Source organism: Triturus cristatus, chromosome 4_1 (assembly GCF_964204655.1).
Source record: "Triturus cristatus chromosome 4_1, aTriCri1.1, whole genome shotgun sequence".
NCBI classification, from domain to species: domain Eukaryota; kingdom Metazoa; phylum Chordata; class Amphibia; order Caudata; family Salamandridae; genus Triturus; species Triturus cristatus.
This window is the reverse complement of record NC_140585.1, coordinates 1,286,619,244-1,286,636,371: the sequence shown is the minus strand read 5'-3', so window position 1 is coordinate 1,286,636,371 and position 17,128 is coordinate 1,286,619,244. Positions and strand designations below refer to the sequence as shown.

The 17,128-nt window shown below is 45.4% G+C and overlaps 1 protein-coding gene and 1 long non-coding RNA gene across 2 annotated transcripts in view; one reads left to right on the top strand and one right to left on the bottom strand.

The window, feature by feature from the left end:
* Positions 1-17,128, bottom strand: part of LOC146856596 (uncharacterized) — a 189,696-nt gene that overhangs the window by 61,999 nt on the left and 110,569 nt on the right. The window lies entirely within an intron of this gene.
* Positions 9,119-17,128, top strand: part of DDR2 (discoidin domain receptor tyrosine kinase 2) — a 686,650-nt gene continuing 678,640 nt past the window's right edge. The window contains exon 1 of the mRNA XM_085654795.1: positions 9,119-9,289. The gene's annotated coding sequence lies outside the window, so the exon portion shown is untranslated. The remainder of the gene's footprint in view (positions 9,290-17,128) is intronic.

Here is a 17,128-nt window from a genome sequence, read left to right as displayed (position 1 = left end):
GCAGATGATGGATTATGTGGCAAATGCAGCAAATCAATAATCAAGCAAAAACCACCGTGGCAGCACAATCGCATAATTCCAGTGGCCCTGGATATGCACCTGGGGCAACATTGACCCATATTAGCTGATTTATTTTCAGGTTAGATTAGAGTGTACAGCTATTGGTAATGTTACTGTGGAAGGCAATGAAAGCTGATTTTGTAAAAATGATGTGTTTATGGATAGAATTGGTCTTGGTCTCAAGACAGATATTGACTGGTGACAGGACGCATATAGCGATTGAAAAAGCCCAAAAAGAGTTAAGCGGGTAATGAGAGGTTTCTGTGCAATGCGGGGTGTTGGTATGATTAAGTGTACTGTGATTGATATGGACAATTATACATTATTTAGGTCAGATGGCATTCATTTATTGTTTCTTGGAAATTAATATTATGAGTTGAAATTCGAGCGGTGATTACCGATCATTTGGCTGTGTTTTTGTGGGGTTAACTTAAACTGCTGTAGTATTTTACTATTTGATTTCTGTGGTTTGGAAAAGGAACAATAAAACACCAAGTCAGGGATTTTTTCTGGTTAAGAGGATTGGAGCAGACGCTTGTGTATTTTGAAGGATTGGGTCGCTACTCAGTGGGCGAAACCAGCTCGTAGAGGGGTGAGAAAGTAGGCACTGAAATGATAAGCCTTTTTTAAAAGATGGAAAGATGGTCAAGGTGTCTAGGGAGGGGTTCAAGAGAAGCTAGATTTGAGAGGATGAGGAGATAGTTTGAAGACACGTTTGATGTGAGCTGTGATTAGTTTTTGTGGGCTTCGGGCTCTAAGGAGTTTTAAAGGTGGGAACATTAGGTTTTGTGTTTATGAGGCTGGGTTTTTAAGTTGGTTTTATTCTCTTGAATTGTGTGGCCTGTTTTATTATTGCACCTTGTGGTCCAGGGGGGGAGGCATGTCAATGTCTCCCCTCTGGGCTTTTTGGACATGCTGTGTAGTCCACATGTGCCCCAGTGCTAGGATAGGTCAGCGGGCGGCGGTATGAGGTTTGAGCCAATGGACAGGGGCAGAGCCTGGACAGACAAGGAATGGGCGATGATACTGGCCAGCCCGACCAACATTCCACGTAACCCCCGCTTTAAACTTATCCAATATTACATCCTGCAGCGTGCGTATCTCACGCCTGAAAAGATTAACAGATATTTCTTGCGGGCGGACGCACTTTGCCAGCGGTGCTCGCTGCCGGGAGCGGACCTCTTACATATGCTATGGCACTGCCCTGGTGTACAGGCATACTGGAACGACGTGCTGTCACTAATTAAGCGCGGTGCAGATGGACGGCTACCACGCACGTGGGATGCATGCATATTAGGCTTATACAAACGCACAAAAGCAAATAAAGCACAGGCGCGCTTTTGGGACATGGGTCTCATAACAGCCAAACGACTGCTCACCAAACATTGGAAGGCAGCGGTCCCCCCCGCACATCAGGCATTGGAGGGCCTCCTTCGTTAACTGGGCGCAGGCGGAGAGTGCGGTGCTTCTCCGTGAGGAAACTGCAGGGCTCCGGAAGTTCCCCATCGCCCAGATTTGGGATGACCTCCTCGCAGCCTTTCAGGTGGCTTGCCGGGACCGAGGGATAACCTGAGCCTTTGGAGGGCATCACTGCCCTGCTAGCTGGATGGCGACATCCCTGAGACCATGACAGAGATGGTTCGCGGCCCCCACTGCTTGCTTGCCCCCCTAGCGCCTCTCGCTTTTGCCCTGCAGGAGACTGCTGCCAGGCGTCGCCTGCGGTGCGTCTATGGCGCGCGCGCAGGGTTTGCTGCCGCTGCAGTCTGAGGCGGCGCGCGCGGTACCGGGATACGGGCTCAAACGGGAAGATATGACCACTCCGCCCTCCGCAGGAGCTCCCTCCTGGGCACAGAGGAACACCTCACTCGCACGAGGGGATAACCTAGGACTGCGGACGCAGACACGGCGGGCTCTGGGCCCTTTTTGACAGCCTCCTGTCCCCCCCCCCCCCCTCCCCCTCCCCGACCTGCTGCTCGGCGCACCTCTCATGAGGCCCAGCTGTGCCCCACTTGACAGCTGCTGTCTCCTCCTAATCTAACGCAGAATGATCTCCACCTCCCCCCTTACCCTGGACCTTACCCGAGTTTATGACCTTAGCCCCGATCCCCCCAATCGCACTACACACACGGGGAGCAGTTTAGTTGTTGGTTACGCTCCCTGACCGAACCCCTGTCCAACCACAGAAAACAGTTGCTGGAAGTGTTATCCGACGCCCCCGAGGCGCTGCCCTGCCTAGCGCGCCCTGTGTAGCACTGGTGAGGCAGCAATGGCGCGCACTACGTGTGGGCGGCGGTTCTGCCCGGTAACCGCGGAATGACCCACTCGAGGCGCGCAGTGTTGCATACCGGGCTTGCGCAGGCGCTCGGCGGCTGGGGGAGCGCACCGCTGGGGGGACGATAGCGCGCCGCGTATCGCACGTATAGAGCTGAACTGCGAAGCTGCACACTGGGCTCACCGGATATACACGCTGACATGTATGTCTTTGTGAGCTATACTGCAACCTCCTCGTCGCGCTCCAGCCTACGCCAAGAGTAAGACATCAGGGCTCCGTTGCCCGGAGACCTTGGCATTTGGGGGTAAACCTGGTGCCTTGCGCGATTCCCCCTACTGGCCTAGGTGTTAATCGACAGCGCCGCAATGTGGGCTGGACCACAGCGCCATCCGCTATTGCAGACAATGCGCTTCAGATGCGACACGACAAAACACAAAAAAAACACCATAGACCCATTTTCACACAATGTACACACCTGATTCCTATGCACATGTTTAACTGTTTACCGCCGCCGGACCTCCGGGTTGCCGGCTAAATGGCTGTGTCTCACCATCTGGACATGTGTGTATTTGTCTTGCTGATTTGACGCTCTGGCTAGTGGACGTACATTGTAAGTTGACGCAACTGCGGTTAATAAAGATTTTCAAAAAAAAAATGAGGTTTGAGCCAAGTTTAAGAGCTAGGTCTGAGGCAGGACGGCATCTTTTGCTGTGTCTTGCACTCCTAAAGGATTTTTATCCCGCTCATCCTTCTGGTTTGTTAAGATATGAGGGGGATTGGAGATTTTTTTAGTTATTTGGTTTTGTTTAAGGCTCGTTTATGTTTTAACGTCAAGGTAGTTTGGATTGCATAGAGTGTGCCTATTGGTTTTGCTTAAAAAAGAAAAGGAAACAAAAGGGGTTTGATGTGTATAGATAGTTTACTTTGTTTTGCTGCTGTAGGACAGAGTGAAGAGAGGAGCTGCTTGAGTATACTGCAGACCTGGATCGTTATTAAATGGGCAAAGTCAGCCTGGGTGGTGGGTTTTGAGGGGGGGCCTGCACAGACAGGACCTTATGGGTACAGGAAGGCTAGATGAGCAAGGTTAAGGTGTCTAGGGAACGGGGTCAAGACGAAACGGATTTGAGAGGATGGCGAGATGTTTTGAGGACGAAAGATAATTGTTGCGGTCTGTGATTGGTTTCACTGGGTTTGGGACTTCAGGGACGTTTGAGCGTGGGAATGTTCGGATTTGTGTTGATATTAGTGAGGCTACGTTTTCATGCTGTAATTGTTTATGATTGTTGTTCACAGGCCTGTCCTCTTAAAAAATGGTCTTTTATACTTAAATTCTTAGACTGTAGTATCCTTGCACCTTCTTGTCCAATGCAATTGTTATAAATATAATCAAAATGGTCAGGTGGATAACAACATGGGTATGCTTTGTGCTACCACTAAATATTTTATGCGTACATAACATTTATTGAAAAATAGAACTCCCTTACATTCCAGGCACACATTAAAATGTAATTATGAAAAAAGAGATGCAGGATTAGCATACAAATGGGGCCATTTCTCCTTGTCCAGTTTCTAACAATCATGCATTTGGTTGTTTTTCGCTACTTGATGGTCATTGAACAGTAAACCTGCTTGCTGGCGTGTTAAATAGGCTGTTTTTTTGTTGCAGTTTTATACAGTGCGAACTCGACCCCAAGGTATTACAGCGCTTTACATGAGCACCAGTTACATTGCACAAGGACACATTCATTAGGTCGAGCGTAGTGGCAGCGCACATGCACTGCTCACTCTGCAAGACTGCTATAGTAGAGTATGGGAGAGAAGCCGCGCCCACTCTCCGCCAATAAATTTCATTGGCTTGTGTCATTGTCTTCCGTAAATGCTACCTTCAGATTCGTTAATAAGCTTGTTAGTCCTTCCTTAGTACAGCCTTGTCTTCATTTGTAACCTCCCATGGCTACTGGCCCCTTTACTTTGGTTGTTACACAGGACCTGTTATTTAGTCTGTAAGCACTATTTACTTTATTGAGTTTCTCTTACTGCAGGCCGGACATGCGGTGCTTCAGCTGAAACCGCTTGTGTTTTTTTAAGCAGCACGGCCGCCCCCATAACTCGGGCGCCGGCTTTCAATCACTTTTACCCTGAATTATCTTGTGTCTGTTTCAAACCCCCCACCCCCAAGTAAAATGGATTTAGAAATGATTAGCAAATTAAGTCATGTGAATTCCTGGTAGCAAGCACATAATCGTGTACTAATGGGTTGAACTGATTACAGCACATCTGTGTTACATGTTATCTGCACTTAGCCACCTGATGGGTTGTTTTCAAAAGCTTATTTTATTAACAACACCACTACTACCACCAATACCACCAATATCGCCACTACCAATACCACCACAACCAATACCACCACCACCAATACCACCGCCACCAAAACCAATACCACCGCCACCAACACCACAAATACCACCACCAATATCACCACCTCCAATACCACCGCCAATGCCACCAATACCAATACCACCACCACGAATATCAATACCACCACCAATACCACCACCACCAGTAGCACCACCACCACCACCACCAATACCAATATCACCACCAACAATACCACCACCAATATCACCACCACCATCACCAATACCACCACTACCAATCCAATACCACCACCACCAATACCAATACCACCGCCAATACCAATACCACCGCCAATACCACCACTACCAATCAAATACCACCACCACCAATACCACCGCCAATACCAACACCACCAATACCACTACCGCTAATACCACCACCAATACCACCACCACCAATACCACCACCACCAATACTACAACCACCAATACCACCACCAATACCACCACCAATACCACTACCACCAATGCCACCAATTCCACCACCAATACCAATACCACCTCCACCAATACCACCTCCACCAATACCTCACCACCAATACCACCACCAATACCACAACCAATACCAATACCACCACCAATACCAGTACCACCGCCACCAATACCACAATCACCAATACCAGCACCACCACCAATACCAGCACCACCAATGCCACCACCACCAATACAACTACCAATCCAATACCACCACCAACAATACCAATACCACCACCAATACCACTACCAATACCACCACCACCAAGACCACCACCAATATCAGCACCACCAATACCACCACCAATACCAATGCCACCAATACCACCACCACTACCGCCACCACCAATACCACCTCCATCAATACCCCACCACCAATACCACCACCAATACCACTGCCACCACCAATACCACCACCACAATACCATACCACCACCAATACCACCAATTCCACCACCACTACCAATACCCCCACCAACAATACCACCACCAATATCACCATCACCAATACCACCACAACCACCAATACAACCACCAATACCACCACTACCAATCCAATACCACCACCACTAATACCACCACCAAATATACCACCACCAATACCACCACCACTACCACCACCAATACCAGCACCACAACCAATACTACAATACCACCACCAATACCACTACCAATCCAATACCACCACTAACAATACCAATACCACTGCCAATACCACCACCAATATCAGCAATACCAATACCGCCACCACCAATGCCACCAATACCACCACTACCACCACCACCAATACCAATACCACCAATACCACCTCCACCAATACCCCACCACCAATACCACCACTACCAATACCACTACCACCACCAATACCAGTGCCACCACCAATACCACCACCACCAATACCATACCACCATCAATACCACCACCACCACCAATACCAACACCAGCAATACCACCACCAATCCAATACCACCAATATCAATCCCACCACAGCCACCAATACCACCATAAATACAACTACCGCCAATATCACCACCACCAATACCCCCACCAACAATACCACCAATATCACCATCACCAATACCACCACAACCACCAATGCAACCACCACCACCATCACCAATACCACCACTGCCAATTCAATACCACCACCACCAATACCACCGCCAATACCACCACCAACAATACCAATACCACCACCACCAATACCAATACCACCAATACCAATATCACCAATACCACCACTAACAATACCACCACCACCAATACCACCACTACCAATCCAATACCACCACCATCACCAATACCACCACCAATACCACACCAATACCAATACCAACACCACCAATACCACCACCGCTAATACCACCACCAATACCACCACCACTACCAATACCAGTACCACCAGCACCAATACCACCAGCACCGATACCACTGCCAATACCACCACCAATACCATCACCAATACCACTACCACCAATGCCACCAATACCACCACCAATAACAATACCACCGCCACCAATACCACTACCACCAATACCAGTACCACCACCAATACTACAAAACCACCACCACCACCAATATTAATACCACTACCACCACCACCAATACCATCACCAATACCACCACCACCAATACCAATACCACCACCACCACCACTAATACCACCACCATCAATACCGACACCATCAATACCACCACCAATATCACCACCAATACCACCACCAATACCAATACCACCACCAATACCAGTACCACCACCACCACCAATACCTCCACTACCAATCCAATACCACCACCACCAATACCGACACCAGCAATACCACCAGCAATACCTCCACCACCAATCCAATACCACCAATATCACCACCAATGTCAGCACCACCAATACCACCACCACTACCCCACCACCAATACCACCACCAATATCACCACCAATACCACCACCAATACCAATACCACCACCACCACCAATACCACAACCACCAATACCAGCACCACCAATACCAGCACCACCAATACCACTATCACCAATACCACCACCAGAGCGCCTCTCGCTCACTCGTAATAGCAGGGGCACTGCACGAGGCTGGAGCTGCAGCCAAGATCATCACTCCCTCCCTCCCTACATGCCTGCCATAAAGCACAGCCCATCCTGCACCAGGAGGTGAAGCCAGGGCCCTACTAAAGGTGGAGTGTTTTTTTCATTAGGCCAAAGATAGCAATGACCTTACTCAATGCCACACTGCACACGCAAATCACAGAGAGGGCAGGAAATAGCCCCCTCCCAAGCTTCCTCCTGAGCCGCGACAGTGTAATCACAGAGTGAAAGGTGTTGTAGCGCTTTGTTAGTGTTTACAGCTCAGATCATATGTAACTCTCATTTCACACTTTGTGTCTGTGTAATTTACAACACTTACACATCTTCTTCACTGCACTATTTATCACTACTTTGAAGACGTCGCAGGCCTCTTCCTCTGATATTTACAATCTAACAAGCGGTCGAGAAGGCCCTTTATTACAACACTTACACATCTTCTTCACTGCACTATTTATCACTACTTTGAAGACGTCGCAGGCCTCTTCCTCTGATATTTACAATCTAACAAGCGGTCGAGAAGGCCCTTTATTGCAATGCAATAGGTCTCGCATTTGCGAGAGTTTAAGATAATTAGTATTGTAAAGGACAATGCCTTTTATTTATGTTTGAAAACCCAAAACATAAATAAAAGGCATTGTCATTTACAATGCCAATAGCTCAAACTCGCGTAAATGTTTTTTAACAGGAGCCATTAGGTGCAGGAAAAAATTGTTTTTTTTATTGTTAAAATGCTTTTATAGATTTTATTTAGAGGCCCACTATGTGTCTGAAATTGGGAACTATCTTATTTGATAGAGTTCGCCCTCTTGCACTTTACTTAATGTTATGTGCTGTAGGTAAAGCGGGACTTGGTCCTCTGACTGACACCAGGAATGCTACAAACGCAGACTATCTCATTTTAAATCTGCTCTTTTCTGCACTTTTGCACTTTATAAAATGTTCCTGAATTATATGCATCCCAGGGCTTGATTTCTTAGGCTGACTTCTGAAACAACATAAATGAAGTATCTGTACTTGATTATGTTTTGCCTATCTGCATTTTGCACCTTATAAAAGGTTTCTGTGCTGCATGCATTTTAAACTTTGGTTATCTGGTTGATATTAGGAAGGCTTTTAAAAAAAACGTTTTTTTTTTTTTAAATATGTTCATGAAATGCATTGTTGTATGACATGTTTACTTTTATGACATTAAGTTGTCGAATAAAGCATCCTTGACTTGATTTGACTCATGGCGACTTATTGCATTGCAGATGCTTGTTTTTTGATAGGCACTGGAGATTAAGTGATATGCCCAGAATCACAGGATGTTGAGCTGACCCTGGGACTCGAACCTGGTTTCCCAGCTCCAAAGTAGGCAGCTCTGACTGTTAGGCCACATAGAGTTCCTTGTGCATCAATAATACAAAGGGCAACATTCCATAAGTGGCTTTGGTCGTTGTCAAGTTCGGCGAAGATTTGTTAACGGTTTCAAGGTTATTTGGGAAATGAAAGCATGGTTTGTCCCAGGGCCGGCACGATGACCCTAGGAGGCAGCAGCCTGCGAGGGCTTTATTCCAGTGCGCATGCATGCTCCGGGCTGTGGTCGGCACGCTTGCTGTAAATCAGACCCTGGAAACATTCCCTTGGGTCTGCAGCAATAATAAACCAGGCAAACAGCAAACAGTGCCCGACTGCTGAAGTTGGAGGATGTTTCCCCGCTCCTAATTGAAGCCAAATGTCGAGCAGCCGGAGCTGAGCGGGGGCCGGGCCTGCGCGGTCCTGTGATGTCTGGCTCCGTCCCAGGAATCCCTGGATGGCACGATTCTCCCGGAGCCCTTGCATCAGCCGACAGCGTTTAACTCTCCTCGGCTTCCCGCCGGACGGCGCCCCAGAGCTCTGGACTCTTAACCCCCAAGACACCCCACCCCCACGCGAGGGGAAGCGGCCCAAAAGGAGACAAGGCCAGCTACCATCCCGGGGTCCCAGCACGTAAGTCTCCTCCACCCTCGGCAGTCCTGGTGGGTTATTTTTTCTGTAGACAGACGGATTAACGGCACTGGTTAATGGGACCACTTCAGAAATAGGGAGGTCTATTGACTCAGCCAGATGTTCTTCCAAAGTTGTGTGCATGGCAGTCCAGAGCAGCTGCGCGCCTATCTCATGGATGGATTCAGGGACTGGATGTAGGACTCAAGGCTTAGTTTGTAAACAGCAATTAATACTAAAGTGGCGGGGGGGGGGGGGGGGGGGGCACAGTTTCTCTTCTTAGGTGCCCCTTCACAGGGGCTGCCCATTGTTGGGGTTGTTGAATACTAAAGCTCTGTTCTAGATTTGATTCCAATCCATTCCTCATATTCTTCGGTCGGCTACCTTACTATTGCTGCATCTTTCTTTTATCACTCCTTTCATCCTTCGTCACTGTTTCCTTGTCTGCTCCTTTTACCCGTGTCCACCTTTTGTTGTGTGTTGAAGTCCAAGGATGAAAAAAATGATGCCGTTCCCAAAAACGAGTGTCGGTGCTCGACATATGTACCACCGGCATAAATAAAGCAATTTCCACACAGTAAACTTTGCTACCTCCTGGCTGACTGAAGTCACATCTTCACAACAAAAAGTGATGGATGGAATTGTTTAAGCCAAGGCTTTTTAGCTACTGGGAATGTCTGTGGGAGACATTCCATTGTAGTAAGCTCTACTTTGCAAGCAGCGAAGGGATCAAACTGGGTAAACATTAATGTGGGCCCCACAAGTCCTCAGTTCTGATGCACACCTGCACCTCGGGGCTATCGAGGAGAGTGGGTTGGTTGTCGTAGTTTTGCCAACAGGTGTGATGGGGGAAAGTCTCCGAGAGGAGTGTTGCAAACTTTCGCCAGTCTGCCTACTGTGGCACTGCACTGGTATATAGAGGGTACTCAAAGGGCAAACACCCCTGTGCTCAATGAGAGAGTCCTAGGACATTCGCTGGTGTGTACTGGCGTTGAAGACTAGAACAATAGATTCCTTCATGGCAAACACAACTGTTTGTCCCCAAAAGTCAAATCTTAATAATTATTCTAGAGCTAACATTTTGAGATTTGGTTGATAATCTGTAATAACTAGTATAGAGCATATCCTATTTTAACTTGTTAATGTATAATTAATTGGTGAATTACTGTCAGTAATGCTCTATATTTAGAGAACTGTTTTGTATGCAATGCAAATGTATAAAACCCCACTTGACGTTCAAAATAGCAAATTAGCAGTTATGTTTTTTTATATTATATGCTGTTTTTGGGATACCTAGCTTGAAGCATATGTTTTTTCAAACATGTTTATTGAATATAGTATGTTGAATACTGGACTATACCGTTTGGCTGCCTGCTGTAAAAAGAAGAGAATGGTAATTATGCAGTTAAGAATGTTGAATTTGGAAAAAGCAGCCTTTGCCTTGTTCAGAAACCCAGGGCGATCTTGTTTGAAGCTGTTCTCTACACGATGCATCTAACAATGGGCAGTATGTGGAATAAGAATGTTTAAGTTTTGTTTATCTTTCATGAAAACATTATAAAACAATGGACAGTGGTTAGGGCCAGTCGAAATATGCAATTCTATGCACGCGTCATTTACTGCATAATTATGGATTTACCACACTTGCCACATCGTTTACAATTTCAACAAAAATGTTGTTTGTAGCAAATGAATCAAAAGGGATATCCTTTGGAACAAATAATGAGCTTGCAGTAAGATCTAATATAGTGAGTAATCTTACCATGCATATCCTAGTTCAAACCCAGTTGTTTCATTCATTCATCTCAAACTAAGGAGGATTGTATTGCGTGCCAACAGGAACACAAAGAAACACAGTTATAAACTAATAAAAATCTGGTTTGATTGATACATTTATTAATTCTACACAATACATTAAAAACGCAAAATTTGTTTAGTACAGACAGTAAATAGACACGAATCAATAATAAATCACAATAAAAATGAGCAACTTAAGTTCATCGCAATCAATTAAAAACAAACAATTTAAAACTAACCGAACAAATGAGAGTCACTAGCTAAGACAAACACAATATGTCATCAAGAGTATAACACATCTGTCAAAACCCTATGTGGGACGTAGAACCTGGTACTTTTGTGCTTAGTACTCGTTGACTGTCGTCCCGGTGAACAGATTAGTGTAACAAGGTAAGCGTCGACGCGTTTCGATGGCTTGATTATATTTCCATCTTTCTCAAGACCAAATTCATGACTCTCATTTCATGTATTAAAGAGCACCCGAGAATTTAGCACAATAAAAAGTCTGTACCTTTTTAAAAATATAGGCGGGCTACCATCGATGTAATTAGTCAGTGGTTTACACTGTAACTGTTTGGAAGAATCTTGACAGTGGTCTGCAAGGTCCTAGGAATATTCTTCCATAACATTGAACTACTTTTTCCAGTTAATGCTTTTTTCAAAAAATGCAGTGTTCTGGTTACTTAAAACTCATTTTTCGTTGTCCAATCTGCTTGTAAGGACTGTAATAATATGTATTGGCCAACCTTGGATTTTGTGTAGCTTCTTAATAGAGTTGTCGATATATTTGGTCCCTCTTATAATTAGGGTTTGGTAGAAAACCGTCCCTGGTAGAATCGGCGCGGTACGGATGATAAGTTTGTAGCAAATACCACTGCTACAGAATGTGGCACAAAATACCACATTAAGTTTCCTTTCATGTTGCATAATTTAGATAACCCTGCTACATAATTATGTACTCCATTGCCACATAGTGCCAGTGGCCCTGACAATGGGGTAGAGGTCTGCACAATGATGTAGGAGCAGCCATTAGCATGAAGAAACCCATATTTTAAAAGCACCCGTGAGACACATTGCACTTTTCTCAATTCCCGGTGAAATATGGGTGTTTTACCACTGCAGTCTATGCAATAAAACACTGCATTCTTTGCAATAAAAGAACCCAAGTGTAATATATACCAATGTGTGTATATATATAAATGTTGCCCAGTTGAAGGCGTAAGCCGAAACGCGTTGGTGTCCTATGTCGGGTGTTTGCAAATGAAAATAAATCAATATTGAGTAGCTTGATGGTGTCATGCAACTTTCGTAGGATGTGGTGAACAAGTGCGGCTGAATCTCGGAGGAAGAGAAGTGTGGTTGAAGATGTGTGTGTGTGTGTGTGTGTGTGTATATATATATATATATATATATACACATATATACTAATGCTTACATTCGTGTTCATTGCTGGGGCCTCATAGTGCAGGATTGTGGTAAAGTGCTCCTGGTGCAGTTGCAGTATTAAAAGCTGGAGTAAACAGCTTCTGAATTATAAGCTGTAATGAAGACCTTATAGTCCCTGTACCTTAGAAAAGGTTTACTACTGACCTGCCTATCGAAATAAAATCTACTTTACTTACCTCTCGACTGGATGGGTTTGAATTTCGTGCTGGAAGGAAGCGTGATTCTCATTGTGGTATATTTGGGTGGTGACGTCGCCAGCAAGCCCCGACCCGTTAGGAAGGGCATCCAATTCGTCAAGTTTCGTATGGCTTTATAAGGAGGATGCCCACCCCCTGCAGTCACTGGAAATGAAGGATTCATTTCTGTGGGGCCACCGCTGAAATGGGAGGCTCTGCCACTATCTCTATGGGAGGCCTGCTGGCTGAAGACTTTCAAACACTGCATGCAGCCAGGATATGCAGGGGTTTCCCCCTGCACTTCGAGAGCAGGAAAAGAAATAACAAGCATTGGCATAGCCAATAGGTCTCGCCTTTGGTATCTTGTAAGTGTTTAGTTATCAGTGTTTAAATGCCCAGTGTGTAATTTCCTTCATTGTCATGGAAAAGTACCATAGCCAAATGTATTTAATTTTAATCCATGTATTAACATCCACAAAAACCTGAAAAGGAGAACTTTACACAACGTATCACTTTATATGGATAATATTCTCCACTAGGTTCTCAAAGGTTGATTTAGCACTACGGATGGAAATTCTGTATGGTTTTGGCTTTCTTTCTGGTCTGAAAGTGAATTGGAGCAGGTTGTACATGATCTTTCTGAAGCCACACTATCAGCACTGTCAACCAGCTGAAATGAGCACCAACGTTATGTAAATATTACTGGATATTGTAGGAGGCAATTTCCCTTGGTGTTTTCAGCTATCTGGCTAAAACTCCCGCTGCTGGTCATGCTCCACCTCTGTTACACTTTGTTATTAATGTGCTGGTGATACGGCCACAAAATGTGTTTAAGGCACTCCAATTACTAATGAGCTGACCCAGAGCCATGGAAGATGACTGGTATTTCAGACAAGGAGGTTTAGGGGTGCGTGACTTTGAGCTGTATTAGAGTGGCCTAACTCAAAAGTGCTGCTAAGTGTCTGGCAGTAGAAGAAACAACTCAGTGATCAAAGAAATATGGCCACTGTTGATGGGCGAAGCCATGAGGACTGATTTAAACCACTATGGGTGCAGGAACGGTCCCGTGACCCCCATATGCCAGGACATGGCCGCAGTGATTTGTAGCCGTGCAAGGAGCGCTGTGCGGGAAGCGCATGCCCCACAGTGCCTCGCCACGGTGACACAAGTATGCCAGAGGAGGCCACCGTTTAACTTATTTGGATCAGGAGCATGAGACTTGTGTCTGCTGATAACAGAGACCCCATATGCCAGGCGGGCTGCCGCAGTAAGTGACCACACCTAAATACTCTACTCCCACATCGTGAGTAATGTGACAACCCCATATGCCAGGAGGGGCTGTCAGTACCATGGTAGCCAAGAGTTTGGGTTATTGCACGTACTGGAGGACACTGGGATCTCACAGAATCCCCCAGGACTACAAGGATTCTGCTGAAAACATAACTCTCTCACAGGGACTTCAGTCGCGCACCAAAGAATCGAATCCATACCCCCATCCCACTTTCCCCCATTAGGGGGAAATTGAATGACCTCATGCTTGCTGAGCAGTAGCAGCTCTGATCTTTGGAAGGAACCTGCAGCGCTGCTCAAAGTTGAGAGTCTGCACCATCTGGGTACTGCAGCGTTTACTTCCTTGCACAGGATCAGGACTCCGGGGGGGACAGCGTTTACAATGCTGCTATTACCACGCTGGTAGGTATCAACGTGGTCGTTACAATGACCACGTTTTTACCACGCGTGGCATTACATCGCAAGACGTTTCAACGACTTGCGCTAGGTGGCTTGCAACACCAGGGATTGTGTTGGATTTTAAAACCAACACCTTCCCTGCTGTTGCGCTAACTGGAGAAGGAATAGTAATTTATACTATTCCTAAGTCCAGCGCGCCACCTAGCGCAAGTCGTAGAAACAACTTGCGTTGTAATGCCACGCGTGGTAACAACACGGTCGTGGTAACAACCGCGTTGTTACCTACTGCGTGGTAATAGCACACATTGTAACGTGCTATATTTGAACTCGGGAGCACCCTCGGTGAGGGCTCTCAGTGCACCGGTTAAATACTTCCACACCGCTGGAGCGGGTAAGTATGGAATTAGGCTTTTGAGGCCTCGGTGGGCTCGCTGCTAATGGTGTTGACTAACTACCAAAGGAGTCAAAGGGGAACTCTTGAGTATGGCCTACTAGTATACATTCCCTGAATACGGGGCACCAGTGAGAGGGGAACAACCACATGTTAGGGTGGGACATAGATTTGTTGGGCACCGACTAGTGCTCTAACCTCAAACTGATTGTGCAATTGCTTAAGCATCTCTTTATTCCTTTGCATGTGTAGAGTTAGAAAAATAATACTTATTTTGCATACAAAAGGAAGTATTTGACTGGACATTGATTTATTGCTCGTACTCTGTGCACTTTGATTTATGAGTCATGTTCACTTACCTTTATCTGCACCTCCACCGCAAGGGAGCCTTTGACTGCTCGTCCGCAGCTACCACTGAGAGGACAGTGCGGAAAGGTACTTAACCGAGTTGCTCTGGATTCATAGTAGGTTGGGCCACTGAACATCAGGGGTAAAAGGCATTAACCACTAAAGTTGGGCCCAGTATCCGCTACATGCCTCATGGCCCTCTGAAAGGGGTTCTGACAATTGGTCACAGTGACCATGGGATATGGCTGCCCAGCCTGTCCTCTCGACCAAAAATCTTAATTTAAGAGCACAGACTTACTGATCTGGCTGTACTGATGGCTAAGTGCTGTATAGCGATGGCTTGAAAGTCATCTGCAGCTCCCCAAAAATCTGCTTCCTGACAGAGTTGTGCATGTGGGCAGAAGTTGAATGCTCTGTGTTGAGAAACATGGTATCAGGATTGGGCAAGCCGGAAATGACTGCCTTGTAGGATATCATACTGCTTGGCATGGGTGAGAGTACCGAGGTCACACCTCTCAGAGCATGACAGGAAGAAATGTCAGAGCTATTTTGATGTATGAATGTATGTAGGCGAGTTAACGAAAAATAGACTGCTGTGGTAATTTGTGACAGATACAAGAGTTGGCAGAATGTTGGTAATGGTAACAAACTAATATTGGTTGTCCATCTAGCTGATATTACTTTATATACTGTATGTACACTTTCAAAATACATCTATGAGAATCAGCCGATACTGTACCACTATACTGTTTTTTATTTAAGTTGGTTTGATGTGTAGATGCTTTACTATGACCCTGCACGTTTAAGTGTGTCCAGCACTCATGAAGCCATTTGTAATGCACAGTTCATGCAGTTATATGACTATCATAAAACAAACGATTAAAAAAAGAATAATCACTATGTATCTAGGATGGGTTGATATCATGCCAGGGATACTCAGAATGGCGTTGAGAATGCTCTCAATGACTGGTTTTAGACGTGGATGAGCTTCCTTCTCCTCCCCACCCCATAAACACATTCGTAAAAGCACTAACACCAATTCACAAGCTTATATGCGTGAAATAAAAAGACTTCAATATAGGTATGAAACTTTATTCATCAGTTTGACTCGACATCCATGGCCCAGAATGACAGCTGGGACCGGGAGCGCACAGTAGAACGTTGGAGTATTGTACGAACTGTTTAAGGTAATAGAACAGGGAGGGGGGATGGAAGAAACCAAGTACGGGAAAGAAAGGAAAGAGAAGGATAATTACAACACATCTCCTTCCCTAGGGAAACACAATAGAATTAAATGTTTTCATATGTATAAACTGAGAGTACAGAAGAAAAACATAACGTTAAAACATTTCGTAATCTTTGTGCCACAACGGTTTTTTACATTGATTCCTAAGGAACTCTTTTCTCGGTTGAATATCAGGTCCATCATTTACCGGTGTTCTGTTTTCCTTAGAGGAACCTTGTACATCCACACTGTTATCTTTGACAATCCTGTCATTGCACCACACTTGTCCATCTTCAAGAAATACAATTTTTTTAATACTTTACATATTTTCTTCCTCTCCGAAAACTTGGAAGAACCTGAATATACAGCTCTTGGTAATTTCACTTTTACAACATCCCCTTCCTTCCACATATTACTCCTTTCTAGCACTTTACTGTTGTACCTGTTAACATATTTCCTTTGATGCTCTTGGACCTTCTCCCTTATCTTGTCTCGATCAACCTCCTCCACATTGTTACCGACCAGCCACAGGGGACTTAACTTAGAGCCTGGTTCTTTCCTTTGAGAGACTTAAATGGGGAAACACCCGCAATGGAATGAGGGGTTACTAGGTAGGACCAGATCATTGTGTCCAACTCCTTCTTAATATTTGTCCCTCTGTTAACGTTTAGTTGGATACAATCTTTGATCATACGGTTAACTCTTTCAACTAATCCGTTAGCTCTTGGACAATACAAAGCAGTTTGCAAGTGATTTACAGCAAATATTTT